The 13,247-nt window shown below is 62.0% G+C and overlaps 1 long non-coding RNA gene across 2 annotated transcripts in view; it reads left to right on the top strand.

Annotated features, from left to right (window-relative positions):
* Positions 1–8,762: 8,762 nt before the first annotated feature.
* Positions 8,763–13,247, top strand: part of LOC145534284 (uncharacterized) — a 25,685-nt gene continuing 21,200 nt past the window's right edge. The window contains exon 1 of one of the 2 annotated variants that reach the window (XR_014074411.1): positions 8,763–9,513. This is a non-coding gene — a long non-coding RNA (uncharacterized LOC145534284). Of the gene's footprint in view, positions 9,571–13,247 lie in introns of both variants that reach the window. The other variant, XR_014074412.1, reaches the window with a different exon arrangement.

The following is a 13,247-nucleotide window of genomic DNA, read 5'->3' as shown; positions in this document are numbered from 1 at the left end:
TCTCATCTCATCGGGAATCTGACCCCTCATCAGCAAGCGTAGCCATGTGCCCGCACCCTGAGTCTCTAAACCCTTCCCAGACCATCGCTCGGCCCGCCTTCTCCTCTCGGGCAGAATGAACCTGGGCTTCTCTCCTGGGACAGGTCCTTCTGTGTCATGGGATGTCCTCTTTACTCCTATTGCCGGCAATAGGAGTATTGATGGGCTGCTCATAGGTCAGAGACTCCTCATTCGTATTACCCAGAGGCTTTTCTTCAGTCAGTAAATTTTGTTCCTTTGACCTTAAAGGGATTGCCTTTGAAGACTATCATTTCTGACCTAGTCGCAAACCGTCTCTTTTGAGGAACTTCCTTAGGGTTCCAGGGATTAAGACAGTTTGCTTCCATTGCAAAGGGCACAGATTCATTCCTCGATTGCAGGATCTAGATCTCCTATGCCTCACACTGTAGCCAAAAAGGTATATTTTAAATATAAAAGGGCCAAGCATAAACCTACTACTTTCCCTTTCCATTATTATGATAATAATCTAATTCTCTTCAAGGCAACACAAATGTTTCTTACTAACTAGAAGGATCATGTCGCGGAAATTATAAAGAGAAAAACAGGGAATTACTTCATGATATCTCACTACATCCGTCTCTGATCCGACGTAGGAAAAATCAAGGAAGTCCACGTAAAGTATCATCTTTAAATAGAGCTCTCCGCTTTGAGAGAATAGAACTAAACTCATTAAAACTAAGTTTTCCAGTATGTGGCTGCTTTGAAATCTTGCATCCAACCAACAATTCTGGAACCTATGATAATTCAGAATTGAGTAACCGATGACACAAACACTCTATTAGTCAGGGGGACGTTTTGGATCGCCTGAGTTCTACGTTCTCAATGTTATCAAGCCAGACACAATCTTCACGGTTTTTCATAGATCTTGTAATATCTTTTTTAAAATTTCAACTTTTTTGAGGTATAATTGACATATAAAATTGCAAGAAATTGAAATATAACTGTGGTGATTTCATGTGTTTACGATGTGAAAGGATTCCTCATCCAGTTAATTCATATCACCTCACATATTTCACCTTCTTTTTTTTTTCTTCCCTCCATCTTTCCTACTTAGATTTTATCTTCATAAGATTTCATTTATACAAAACATGTCAAAAAGATTGCCGTGTTTTACATGAGATCCTCAGACTCTATTCATCTTATAGCTGAATATTTGTTCCCTTTTACCAACCTCTCCCCATAGCCCTAGTAACCACTTTTCTACTCTCTGTATGAGTTTTACTTTTTCCGGGATGCAATATCAGAGCCAGTCCTGAAATTTCCTCCAATTACAATTCTTCTCTCAGAGTCATCAGTCCATTTTGTGTTCTCTTTCATGTTTTACAATATTACTCCTAGGCGTCTCGGCCTAGCTAGGGCGGTTTCACAAGTGACCTCTCAGAACCGCGGCTGAGACCTCCATCCCTCCCCGGGCCCCCCTCGGTGGCTGGGCGCTGGGGTGGTGGGGGGTGGGGAGAGGAGTCGGGGGAGCTGGTCTAGGGGTTGGGGGCGGGTGAGGGCCAGGGGACCGTCCCCGGTGGTCCCGCTGAGACGTGAAGGCAGGTTCTGTCCCGCTGAGAACTTCCTGCCTTCGGGCGTGTGAGAGGAGCAGATTTCTCTCCAATCCAAGGCCATGCATCATTTTTGGCCTGTTCAACAAGGCTAGACAAGCACGTATTTGTGTGTCTATCTTGGCTTGTTTTCTGACGGAGGCCAAAGACCTCTTCAGGCGTGTCCAAAGGATCTGCCAGGGTGGGAGGGTGCAGGTCAATCCATGTGTCAAGAGAGCCAGAGAATCTGTCACAGCTGTGACTCAGGCCTTTTTCAGAAACAGGCCAACTTTGATGATTCCCCTGGACAGGAATCACCGCAGAAGTTTCCTTGAAGGGATCGAGTTGCAGGAGTCGGGGGCGTGGCCCCGCCGCCGCCAGAGGGCTTCCTCAGCCAGGCAAGGCCGGCCGCTGGCCGGGGCTATTGTCTGTGGGCCCCACCCCCACCGCCACCCTCCACCCTCCCCTCCCCCTCCCCCTTCCCCTTCCCCTCCCCCTCCCCCTCCCCCTCCCGCTCCCCCTGCAGGGCCCCTCGTGGGATAGCTTCATTCAAATGCAGAACGCTTTCCAGTCAAGGAAGAGCCTTTGGACTTTGCCTCGATTGAATGGTGATCCGCCCCGACCCCACCCCCATTTCTCCACCTTGAGGCTGCCCCTTCAGCACCGCGCGGAGGAATGGGCCTGGGGGGGGGGGGAGGGAGGCTGAGGGACAAACTCGCCTTGGGTCAGGCCAAAGGAGTCTCCTCCTTTTCGTAACCCAGGAAACCCCGCTAATGCATGTGAGGATCACGGACGTGCGTCGAAGCAGCCATCATCTCTTGACATCTTCCTCCGTGGGAGGCGTTTTTCCTTCCTGCCTGCCTTCAGAGAGACAGAAAAGGAGGGAGGGGCAGAGCGTTCCGCTGGCGCTGGCCGGTTCTTAAGTCACTTGAATCCAAAACACTCCATAGGGCACGGAGGGGTGCGTGCGTGGGGTGGGGTGGGGGCGGCGGCCTACTCCGGACCCCAGGCGTTCCCTCCTCTGACACTTGCCTGGAACCCATGAAAAGCTGAGCTGGTGACTGTGTGTGTGTGTGAATGCGTGCATGTGCGCGTGTCCGTGAGAGAAGGCACGTGTGCGTGAGAGAAAAAGAGAAAAAGGAAGGAGAGAAAGAAAGAGAGAGAGAGAAAGAAAGAGAAGGAAAGAAAGAGAGAGAGAGAGACAGAGAGAGAAAGAAAGAAAGGAAGACAGACAGACAGAGAGGGAGGGAGGGAGGGAGGGGGAGAGAGAGAGAGAGAGAGAAAGAAAGAATGAAAGAAAGAAAGAAAAAGAAAAGAAAATCCAGAATGAAAGGAGGAAGGAACGAGGGAAGGAGGGAGGGACCAAATAGGTTAGTTAGTACGGGCCTCCCTGTCATGGAAAAGAGTCTCTGAGCACAGATCCTCCGTTCAGTGAACCAGTTCTCATATCTCCTCTCAGGAGGCTGTGATGTCGATGGACGGGTTTGGGAAAGCAGGCCTGGGGTGCAAGCAATCAGGTATTTCCTCAGAGGCACTTGTAGGGAAACCAAGGAAACACACAGGTTCATCCCTGGAGCGGATTCGAAACCAGTCGGTGCAGGGGGAGTCAGTCAAGGAGATTTCTAGATGTCAGGGTCGGGTCCTGGAGCGGGTTGCCATGCCCTTCTCCAGGAGACCTTCCTGGCCCGGGGATGGAACCCGGGTCTCCTGCATCGCAGGCAGACTCTTGACCGTGTGAGCCACCAAGGAAGCTCTGTCGGAAATGTTCACCGAGTCCTCTTGTTGTAGCCACGCGTTCTGGGAAACAAACTCACTCAGAAGGACCATGCAGGTAGTGGAGTGCAGTTTCTTACACCAGCGGGCCCAAGGCAGAGTCTTCTCTTAGCCAAGGACCCCAACCAGCATTCGTGAAAATCTTTTATACCTCAGGGGTATGTGTCTGAACCCACCACCCCAAATTCCTTGAGACTTACCTAAACAAAGGAAGGGTAAAGACAATCCCGATAACCCCATCATTCATGTGTTATAAGACGAGATACACAGTGGACATTTATTCACAGGCCTGTGGTCATATCCTGATACACATAATGGAACTGATGGCTTTGTTCTGTGACAGAGATAATTAGCATATTCTTTTAGGCCACGGAGAGTCCAAGTACAAGCCCCAAAGGCTGTTTTATCCGGGTGTGTGTGTGTGTGTGTGTGTGTGTGTGTGTGCGCGCGCGCGCACGCGCGGGCAGGCGCCTGCGTGTGTGTGTGTGCGTGTCCGGTTTTCCATTGGTATGCCCCTTCTATAGACACCGGGCACAAAGTTCAGAGTCCATTGGGAGGGTGACCGTGCGTGTAGCCTCATGTTCGCAGCCTGGCCTAAGATGGAGTCCAGCTCTGTCTGTTTCCTCCTTCACTCTAGCTTCCATCTGCAGAGCTTCAGGCACAGGGCCTTTTGAGTTCTCCGTCAGAAGGGCAAGAGATGGTGGCAAATGTCCCCCCAGAGAGGGTTGTCCCCTCTGACAGAGCTTCCGATATCGGAGGCAACTCAGAAAACTTCAGGATCCAGTCCCACTTTCGGGGGAAGCACCACAGGCAAAGGACCAAACACACGTGGCCCAGGAATCTCCCATCCAGAAGTGGATATCCCCGTTTCACAGAAACATCCTCTGGGCCCCTAAGGAACGTATGGAAATCACTCTCTCGCCAAGGAGAGAAGAATCCTCACTGAGAGTTTCTGAAGTCTGGAAGGACCAGGTAGAGAGAAAAAGAGAAACGATTCTATTCCGCTGACAGGGGCATTATTGTTTGAAGCGACCAAGTGGATGTCCGTCTTTTCCAATTCCCATTTTAAACATTGTGTCCTTTCCGGTCCTTTGTGGTCTCTTTGGATCTGGAAAGCAACAGAGTTAACGGTAAGGTCCTTTTTTTTTTTTTTTTTTTTTATGATTATGATTATTTTCCCCCCCTGCCTGTCTGCCTGTCCCTCCCCCTCTTCTCTCTGTCTCTCGCGCTTTTCACTCAGGTTAGGGAATTCACAACAACAACAACAAAAGTAGTGAGAAATCTGTATTTCTGCAGGTCAGGAAGCAACAGGTAAGAACTAGACATGGAACACAACAGGCTGGTTCCAAATAGGGTAAGGAGTCCATCAAGGCTCTCTATCATCACCCTGCTTATTTAACTTACATGCCGAGTACAGCATCACGAGACACGCTGGGCTGGATGAAGCACAAGCTGGAATCAAAATGGCTGGGAGAAATAGCAATCCCCTCAGATATGCAGATGACACCACCCTTATGGCAGAAATGAAGTATAGAGTGGGTTTACAAAGTCGTGCTCGTTTCGGGTTTTCAGATTCTTTTCCCTCAGAGGTGAATCCAAAGTAGGAAGCCTACATTTCCTGTGCTGCCTGGTAGGTGCTTGTGGATTGTATGATGTACATGTCGTATGTGTACACGTTCAACCCGACCTCCTAAGTGGACCGTCCTGCCCCTCCCCGCCCCAACGTATTTTCGTCAAGAAGTCAGGCATCCATTTGAGCATCCTACTCCTCAGGTCATCCGATCCCATGGAAGAAGTCAATCCTCCCGTTTTTCCATCGGTCCTCTACACGTCGCCTGATGATGATGGGGGGTGACCGGAAGACTGACAGTTCTGAAGAATTTTGCAAGAGATTCGGTGAAGGCTCCTAGGATTTGCTCAGTGAAGTGGGTGGCGTGTCAACCACTAGGGACCGTGGAAGGTATGCCCCAAGTGGCAAACAGCGTTACCTTCCACAGAGAAAGCTCTACCTAGCATACCAAGGATGCTTGACCACGCACCCGCCCCGCCCCCCCCCAGGTGACAGGCGTGACGGGTCAGACTGTAGAAATCTTCCTGTCAAGGGTGTATTAACAGGCAGAGGCACCTTAGAGGCACCCTGTCCTGTGAAGCTGGAGGTGGGGAGGAAGGGGCAGAGGGACGATGAAGAAGGGAAGGAGAAAGTGAGGGACAGGGACACCACACAGTGTGTGTGGGGGGCGTGTCTGTGCCGTGTGTGGGTTCCACGTGGGTGTGTGCGCCTGTGGGTGCGGGTGTGAGGGGAGGCGGGCAGAGGCAGAGGCAGGGAGACACACAGCCAGGTCAAGGATAACATAATGTGTGTGGGGGGAGGGGCGGGGGTGGGTGGGTGCGTGCGTGCGTGGTGTGTGCGTGGGGGGGGGTGGCGCACAGGACCGTGTGTGAAGGAGGGCAGTGTGTGGGGGGCAAGTGTGTGTGTGGGGGGGTGTCTGTGCTGTGTGCGGGTGCCACGTGGTTGTTAAGCGGGGGGTGGGGGGGAGGGGCGGGCAGAGAGACACACCCGGGCCAAGGACAACGTACTGTGTGGCGGAGCGGGCGGGGGGTGGGTGGGAGTGTGGGTGCGGGGTGTGTGCGTGTGTGCGGTGCCCCATAGGACCGTGGGGGGGGGCAGTGTGTGTGTGGGGGTGTGGGTCTGTGCTGTGTGCAGATCCCACGTAAGTGTGAGTGAGGGGAGGGGCAGAGGTAGAGGCAGAGGGACACAGCCAGGCCAAGGACAACATAGTTTGGGGGAGGGTCGGGGTGGGGGGTGCGAGTGTGCGTGCGGGGTGTGTGCGTGTGTGCGATGGCGCCTAGGACTGTGCGGGGGGGCGGGCAGTGTGTGGGGGGTGGTGTGTCTGTGCTGTGTGCGGGTGCCACGTGGGTGTGTGCGCCTGTGGGTGCGGGTGTGGGGGAGGGGAGCGGGCAGTGACAGCGGCAGAGAGAGACAGCCAGGCCAAGGACAACGTAGTGTGTGGGGGAGCGGGCGGGGGGTGGGAGTGTGGGTGTGGGGTGTGTGCGTGTGTGCGGTGGCCCATAGGACCGTGGGGGGGCAGTGTGTGTGTGGGGGGGTGTCTGTGCTGTGTGCAGGTCCCACGGAGGTGTGAGTGGGGGGAGGGGCAGAGGCAGAGAGACACAGCCAGGCCAAGGACAACATAGTGGGGGGGGGGCGGGGGGGTGGGAGTGTGCGTGCGGGGTGTGTGCGCGTGTGCGATGGCGCATAGGACCGTGTGTGGGGTGTTGCGTGTGTGCGACGGCACATAGGACCGTGTGTGGGGTGTTGTGTCTGTGCTGTGTGGGAATGCCACGGGGGTGTGTCCGGGTGTGTGGGGGGGCGGGCAGTGACAGAGGCAGAGAGAGACAGCCAGGCCAAGGACAACGTAGTGTGTGTGGGCGGGGTCGGGGTGCGGGGTGGGAGTGTGCGTGCAGGGTGTGTGCGGAGGCGCCTAGGACCGTGCGGGGGGGCGGGCAGTGTGTGGGGGGTGGTGTGTCTGTGCTGTGTGCGGGTGCCACGTGGGTGTGTGCGCCTGTGGGTGCGGGTGTGGGGGAGGGGAGCGGGCAGTGACAGCGGCAGAGAGAGACAGCCAGGCCAAGGACAACGTAGTGTGTGGGGGAGGGGGCGGGGGGGAGTGTGGGTGCGGGGTGTGTGCGGTGGCCCATAGGACCGTGGGGGGGGCAGTGTGTGTGTGTGGGGGGGTGTCTGTGCTGTGTGCAGGTCCCACGGAGGGGTGAGTGGGGGGAGGGGCAGAGGCAGAGGCAAAGAGACACAGCCAGGCCAAGGACAACATAGTGTGGGGGGGGCGGGGCGGGGGGTGGGAGTGTGCGTGCGGGGTGTGTGCGTGTGTGCGATGGCACCTAGGACCGTGTGTGTAGGGGGGCAGTGTGGGGGGATATTGTGTCTGTGCTGTGTGCGAATGCCACGGGGGTGTGTGCGCCTGTGGGTGCGGGTGTGGGAGGGGCGGGCAGTGACAGAGGCAGAGAGAGACAGCCAGGCCAAGGACAACGTAGTGTGGGTGGGCGGGTTCGGGGTGCGGGGTGGGGAGTGTGCGTGCGGGGTGTGTGCGTGTGTGCGGAGGCGCCTAGGACCGCGCGGGGGGGGGCAGTGTGTGTGTAGGGGGGGGTGTCTCTGCTGTGTGCGGGTGCCACGTGGGTGTGAGGGGGGCGGCGGGCAGAGAGACACACAGCCAGGCCAAGGACAACATAGTGTGTGGAGGGGGAGGGGCGGGGGTGGGTGGGGGGTGTGTCTGTGCTGTGTGCGGGTGCCACGTGGTTGTTAAGGGGGGGGCGGGCAGAGAGACACACAGCCAGGCCAAGGACAACATAGTGTGTGGGGGAGGGGCGGGGGGGTGAGAAGCAGTGTGGGTGCCGGGTGTGTGCGTGGGTGCGGTGGCCCATAGGACCGTGTGGGGGAGGGCAGTGTGTGTGGGGGGTGTGTGTCTGTGCTGTGTGCAGGTCCCACGTAGTTGTGAGTGGGGGGAGGGGCAGAGGCAGAGGCAGAGGCAGAGAGACACACAGCCAGGCCAAGGACAACATAGTGGGGCGGGGTGGGGGGGGTGGGAGTGTGCGTGCGGGGTGTGTGCCTGTGTGCGGTGGCGCATAGGGCCGTGTGTGTAGGGGGCCAGTGTCGGGGTGGTGGTGTGTCTGTGCGCCACGTGGGTGTGGGGGGGGGCCGGCAGAGAGACAGAGCCAGTCCAAGGACAACGCTGTGTGTGTGTGTGAGTGGGTGTGCAGGGTGTGGCCGGCGTGTGTGCGGGTGCTGCGTAGGGCCGTGCGGGAGTGCGTGCGCTGTGTGTGTACGCGTTGGGGGCGTGGGCAGCGTGTGTAGGTGGTGCGGGCAGAGACAGAAAGACACAGTCAGCAAAGGACAACGTGCACAGATATTCTTCTGAATATTTGCTTGTGTTTTCTGAGCTCATCACCTCCGGGATCAAGCTCACTCCCGTGCAACGGGAGTCTGCCCCCCTCACCTCAGCCACCACCGGCCAGCACTTGTCTTGGGCAGACAAGGGAGTGTTCCGATTTGGCCGGCGCGGGGGGGGGGGGGGTGGGGTGGCGGAGGAGTGGGGTGGGTGCGCAGGGTTTCGTTGTCACGAGGCGAACTTTGACCCTTGTGTTCTGCCCCTGAACCTCACTGGAGAGACTGGACCCGCGTGACCTGTCACGTCTTGGTTTCAACATCCTTGGCGGGAGAACTAAGATTCCCCCATGCGAAGTGATCAGGCCAGAGAGAAGGAAGTCGATTCCCTTGGGATCCAATGCCCGTTTTCTCGAATCCAGTTAAGTTTCGTCAAGATTTCCCACCCAAACCGAAAAGCCGAAGTGGCTACCTATCCCCGCCCCCTTGACCTCTGTCCCAAGGTGCCCCTCCCACACCGCCTCCTTCCACAGCCTCAAGGCATTCAAGAGTTAGCCGGCCCGGGCCGGCTCCATCCGTGGTCGCCCCGCCCCAAGACCCTCTGAAAAAGCGCCCGACAGGCAGGTGGCGCCCGACCCCCAACCAGCTATCCAGTGAGCCAGCCCCAGCATAGGAGCTTAGTGGGCGACCGACGGGGACTCGTTGCCAGACGGAGCCCATCCTAGTTCGCGTTTCTCCGCTCAGTCAACGGCGCAGACAGGAGAACGGGATCCGCCCACACTTCTCGAGAACGTCCCTGGGCGAGGGATGACGGACGCACGGACGGACGGGACGGGAAGGATTCTTGACTCCCCACCCACGGAGCAGCGGAATGCACTCCCATCCGAGGGGGATCGCAGGCCCACGTCAGACGGTGTGAGCACACGCCCCAGAACAACAACTCGCCAGCATCCCCGTCCGTGTCCCCGTCACCATCTTTGGGCACGCCAGGAGAAAGCCCTTTTGTGACCCGGACGACGGCTCTTTCGGCAAAAGCAACGTTGAGCAACGGCACAAATGAAGAGACTTGGATTTGAAACGACGCGTTCATATAGCAGCGCCTCAAAAGCAAAAGCACGCACTCGTCCCTCACATAACCGCAACCAACAAACCCGACGCACCTGAAAAAGAAAAAGCAAACGGAAGAGAACGGGTCGATCTGGCGGCTCGGTCGCCGAGACCAGATCAACCCCGGAAGGCAGGGCGAGCCGAGAGCCCACTCGGGTGAGGTCGAGCGGGATCAACACGGCAGCTCGGCGGCAGAGGTCGCGAGTGGGAGAGGTCCGTCCGGGTGCTCGACCCGCGGGCGCTGGCCGCTCTGCGGCCCAGTGAGGGAAGGAGGGGGGGAGGGGCGGAGACCCTGACAACTGGGCGACGCGCGCGCGCTGGCGGCTCGGCTGGCGAGGTCGCGAGTGGGAGAGGCCCGGCCGGCAGGTGGACCCGCGGGCACCGACAGCTCGGCGGCAGAGTGAGGAAAGTGGGGGGAGGGGCAGACAGCCTGACAACCGGGCGACGGGCGCGCGCTGGCGGCTCGGCGGGCGAGGTCGCGAGTGGGAGAGGCCCGGCCGACAGCTGGACCCGCGGGCACCGCCAGCTCGGCGGCAGAGTGAGGGAAGGAGGGAGGAGGGGCGGAGTCCCTGCCAGGCGGGCGACGCGCGCGCGCCGGCGGCTGGGCGCCATAGGTCGCGAGTGCGAGAGGCCCGGCCGACAGGTGGACACGCGGGCACCGCCAGCTCGGCGGCAGAGTGAGGGAAGGGGGGGGAGGGGCAGACACCCTGACAACCGGGCGACGGGCGCGTGCTGGCGGCTCGGCGGGCGAGGTCGCGAGTGGGAGAGGCCCGGCCGACAGCTGGACCCGCGGGCACCGCCAGCTCGGCGGCAGAGTGAGGGAAGGAGGGAGGAGGGGCGGAGTCCCTGCCAGGCGGGCGACGCGCGCGCGCTGGCGGCTCGGCGGCAGAGGTCGCGAGTGCGAGAGGCCCGGCCGACAGGTGGACACGCGGGCACCGCCAGCTCGGCGGCAGAGTGAGGGAAGGAGGGAGGAGGGGCGGAGTCCCTGCCAGGCGGGCGACGCGCGCGCGCTGGCGGCTCGGCGGCAGAGGTCGCGAGTGCGAGAGGCCCGGCCGACAGGTGGACACGCGGGCACCGCCAGCTCGGCGGCAGAGTGAGGGAAGGGGGGGAGGGGCAGACAGCCTGACAACCGGGCGACGGGCGCGCGCTGGCGCCTCGGCTGGCGAGGTCGCGAGTGGGAGAGGCCCTGCCCGCAGGTGGACACGCGGGCACCCGCAGCTCGTCGAGAGTTAGGGAAGGGGGGAAGTTAGGGAAGGGGGGGAGGGGATAGAACCCCGTCGGGCTCGTCGACCCGCGGCTCCTGGCGGCTCTGCGGCCGAGTTAGGGGAGGAGTGGGGGAGGGGCAGACAGCCTGACAGCCGGGCGACGGGCGCGCGCTGGCGGCTCGGCGGGCGAGGTCGCGATTGGGAGAGGCCCCGCCCGCAGGTGGACACGCCGGCACCCGCAGCTCGTCGAGAGTTAGGGAAGGGGGGGAGTTAGGGAAGGGGGGGAGGGGATAGAACCCCTTCGGACTCGTCGACCCGCGGCTCCTGGCGGCTCTGCGGCCGAGTTAGGGGAGGAGGGGGGGAGGGGCAGACAGCCTGACAGCCGGGCGACGGGCGCGCGCTGCCGGCTCGGCGGGCGAGGTCGCGAGTGGGAGAGGCCCTGCCCGCAGGTGGACCCGCGGGCACCCGCAGCTCGTCGACAGGGTTAGGGAAGGGGGGGAGGGGATAGAGCCCCGTCGGGCTCGTCGACCCGCGGCTCCTGGCGGCTCTGCGGCCGAGTTAGGGAAGGGGGGGAGGGGCAGACTCCCTGCCAGGCGGGCGACGCGCGCGCGCTGGCGGCTGGGCGCCATAGGTCGCGAGTGCGAGAGGCCCGGCCGACAGGTGGATACGCGGGCACCGCCAGCTCGGCGGCAGAGTGAGGGAAGGGGGGGAGGGGCAGACACCCTGACAACCGGGCGACGGGCGCGTGCTGGCGGCTCGGCGGGCGAGGTCGCCAGTGGGAGAGGCCCGGCCGACAGCTGGACCCGCGGGCACCGCCAGCTCGGCGACAGAGTGAGGGAAGGAGGGAGGAGGGGCGGAGTCCCTGCCAGGCGGGCGACGCGCGCGCGCTGGCGGCTCGGCGGCAGAGGTCGCGAGTGCGAGAGGCCCGGCCGACAGGTGGACACGCGGGCACCGCCAGCTCGGCGCAGAGTGAGGAAAGGGGGGAGGAGGGGCAGACACCCTGACAGCCGGGAGACGGGCTCGCGCTGGCGGCTCGGCGGGCGAGGTCGCGAGTGGGAGAGGCCCTGCCGGCAGGTGGACACGCGGGCACCCGCAGTTCGTCGACAGGGTGAGGGAAGGGGGGGAGGGGATAGAGCCCCGTCGGGCTCGTCGACCCGCGGCTCCTGGCGGCTCTGCGGCCGAGTTAGGGGAGGAGTGGGGGAGGGGCAGACAGCCTGACAGCCGGGCGACGGGCGCGCGCTGCCGTCTCGGCGGGCGAGGTCGCGAGTGGGAGGGGCCCTGCCCGCAGGTGGACCCGCGGGCACCCGCAGCTCGTCGTCAGGGTTAGGGAAGGGGGGGAGTTAGGGAAGGGGGGGAGGGGCTAGAACCCCGTCGCGCTGGTCGACCCGCGGCTCCTGGCGGCTCTGCGGCCGAGTTAGGGGAGGAGTGGGGGAGGGGCAGACAGCCTGACAGCCGGGCGACGGGCGCGCGCTGCCGTCTCCGCGGGCGAGGTCGCGAGTGGGAGGGGCCCTGCCCGCAGGTGGACCCGCGGGCACCCGCAGCTCGTCGTCAGGGTTAGGGAAGGGGGGGAGTTAGGGAAGGGGGGGAGGGGCTAGAACCCCGTCGCGCTGGTCGACCCGCGGCTCCTGGCGGCTCTGCGGCCGAGTTAGGGGAGGAGTGGGGGAGGGGCAGACAGCCTGACAGCCGGGCGACGGGCGCGCGCTGCTGTCTCGGCGGCAGAGGTCGCGAGTGCGAGAGGCCCGGCCGACAGGTGGACCCTCGGGCACCCGCAGCTCGTCGACAGGGTTAGGGAAGGGGGGGAGTTAGGGAAGGGGGGGAGGGGCTAGAACCCCGTCGGGCTCGTCGACCCGCGGCTCCTGGCGGCTCTGCGGCCGAGTTAGGGAAGGGGGGGGAGGGGCAGACTCCCTGCCAGGCGGGCGACGCGCGCGCGCCGGCGGCTGGGCGCCATAGTTCGCGAGTGCGAGAGGCCCGGCCGACAGGTGGACACGCGGGCACCGCCAGCTCGGCGGCAGAGTGAGGGAAGGGGGGGAGGGGCAGACACCCTGACAACCGGGCGACGGGCGCGTGCTGGCGGCTCGGCGGGCGAGGTCGCGAGTGGGAGAGGCCCGGCCGACAGCTGGACCCGCGGGCACCGCCAGCTCGGCGGCAGAGTGAGGGAAGGAGAGAGGAGGGGCGGAGTCCCTGCCAGGCGGGCGACGCGCGCGCGCTGGCGGCTGGGCGCCATAGGTCGCGAGTGCGAGAGGCCCGGCCGACAGGTGGACACGCGGGCACCGCCAGCTCGGCGGCAGAGTGAGGGAAGGAGGGAGGAGGGGCGGAGTCCCTGCCAGGCGGGCGACGCGCGCGCGCTGGCGGCTCGGCGGCAGAGGTCGCGAGTGCGAGAGGCCCGGCCGACAGGTGGACACGCGGGCACCGCCAGCTCGGCGGCAGAGTGAGGGAAGGGGGGGAGGGGCAGACAGCCTGACAACCGGGCGACGGGCGCGCGCTGGCGCCTCGGCTGGCGAGGTCGCGAGTGGGAGAGGCCCTGCCCGCAGGTGGACACGCGGGCACCCGCAGCTCGTCGAGAGTTAGGGAAGGGGGGGGAGTTAGGGAAGGGGGGGAGGGGATAGAACCCCGTCGGGCTCGTCGACCCGCGGCTCCTGGCGGCTCTGCGGCCGAGTTAGGGGAGGAGGGGGGGAGGGGCAGACA

Source organism: Giraffa tippelskirchi, chromosome 14 (assembly GCF_054371585.1).
Source record: "Giraffa tippelskirchi isolate mGirTip1 chromosome 14, T2T-mGirTip1v1.2.pri, whole genome shotgun sequence".
NCBI lineage: Eukaryota > Metazoa > Chordata > Mammalia > Artiodactyla > Giraffidae > Giraffa > Giraffa tippelskirchi.
This window is presented reverse-complemented; position numbering and strand designations above follow the sequence as displayed.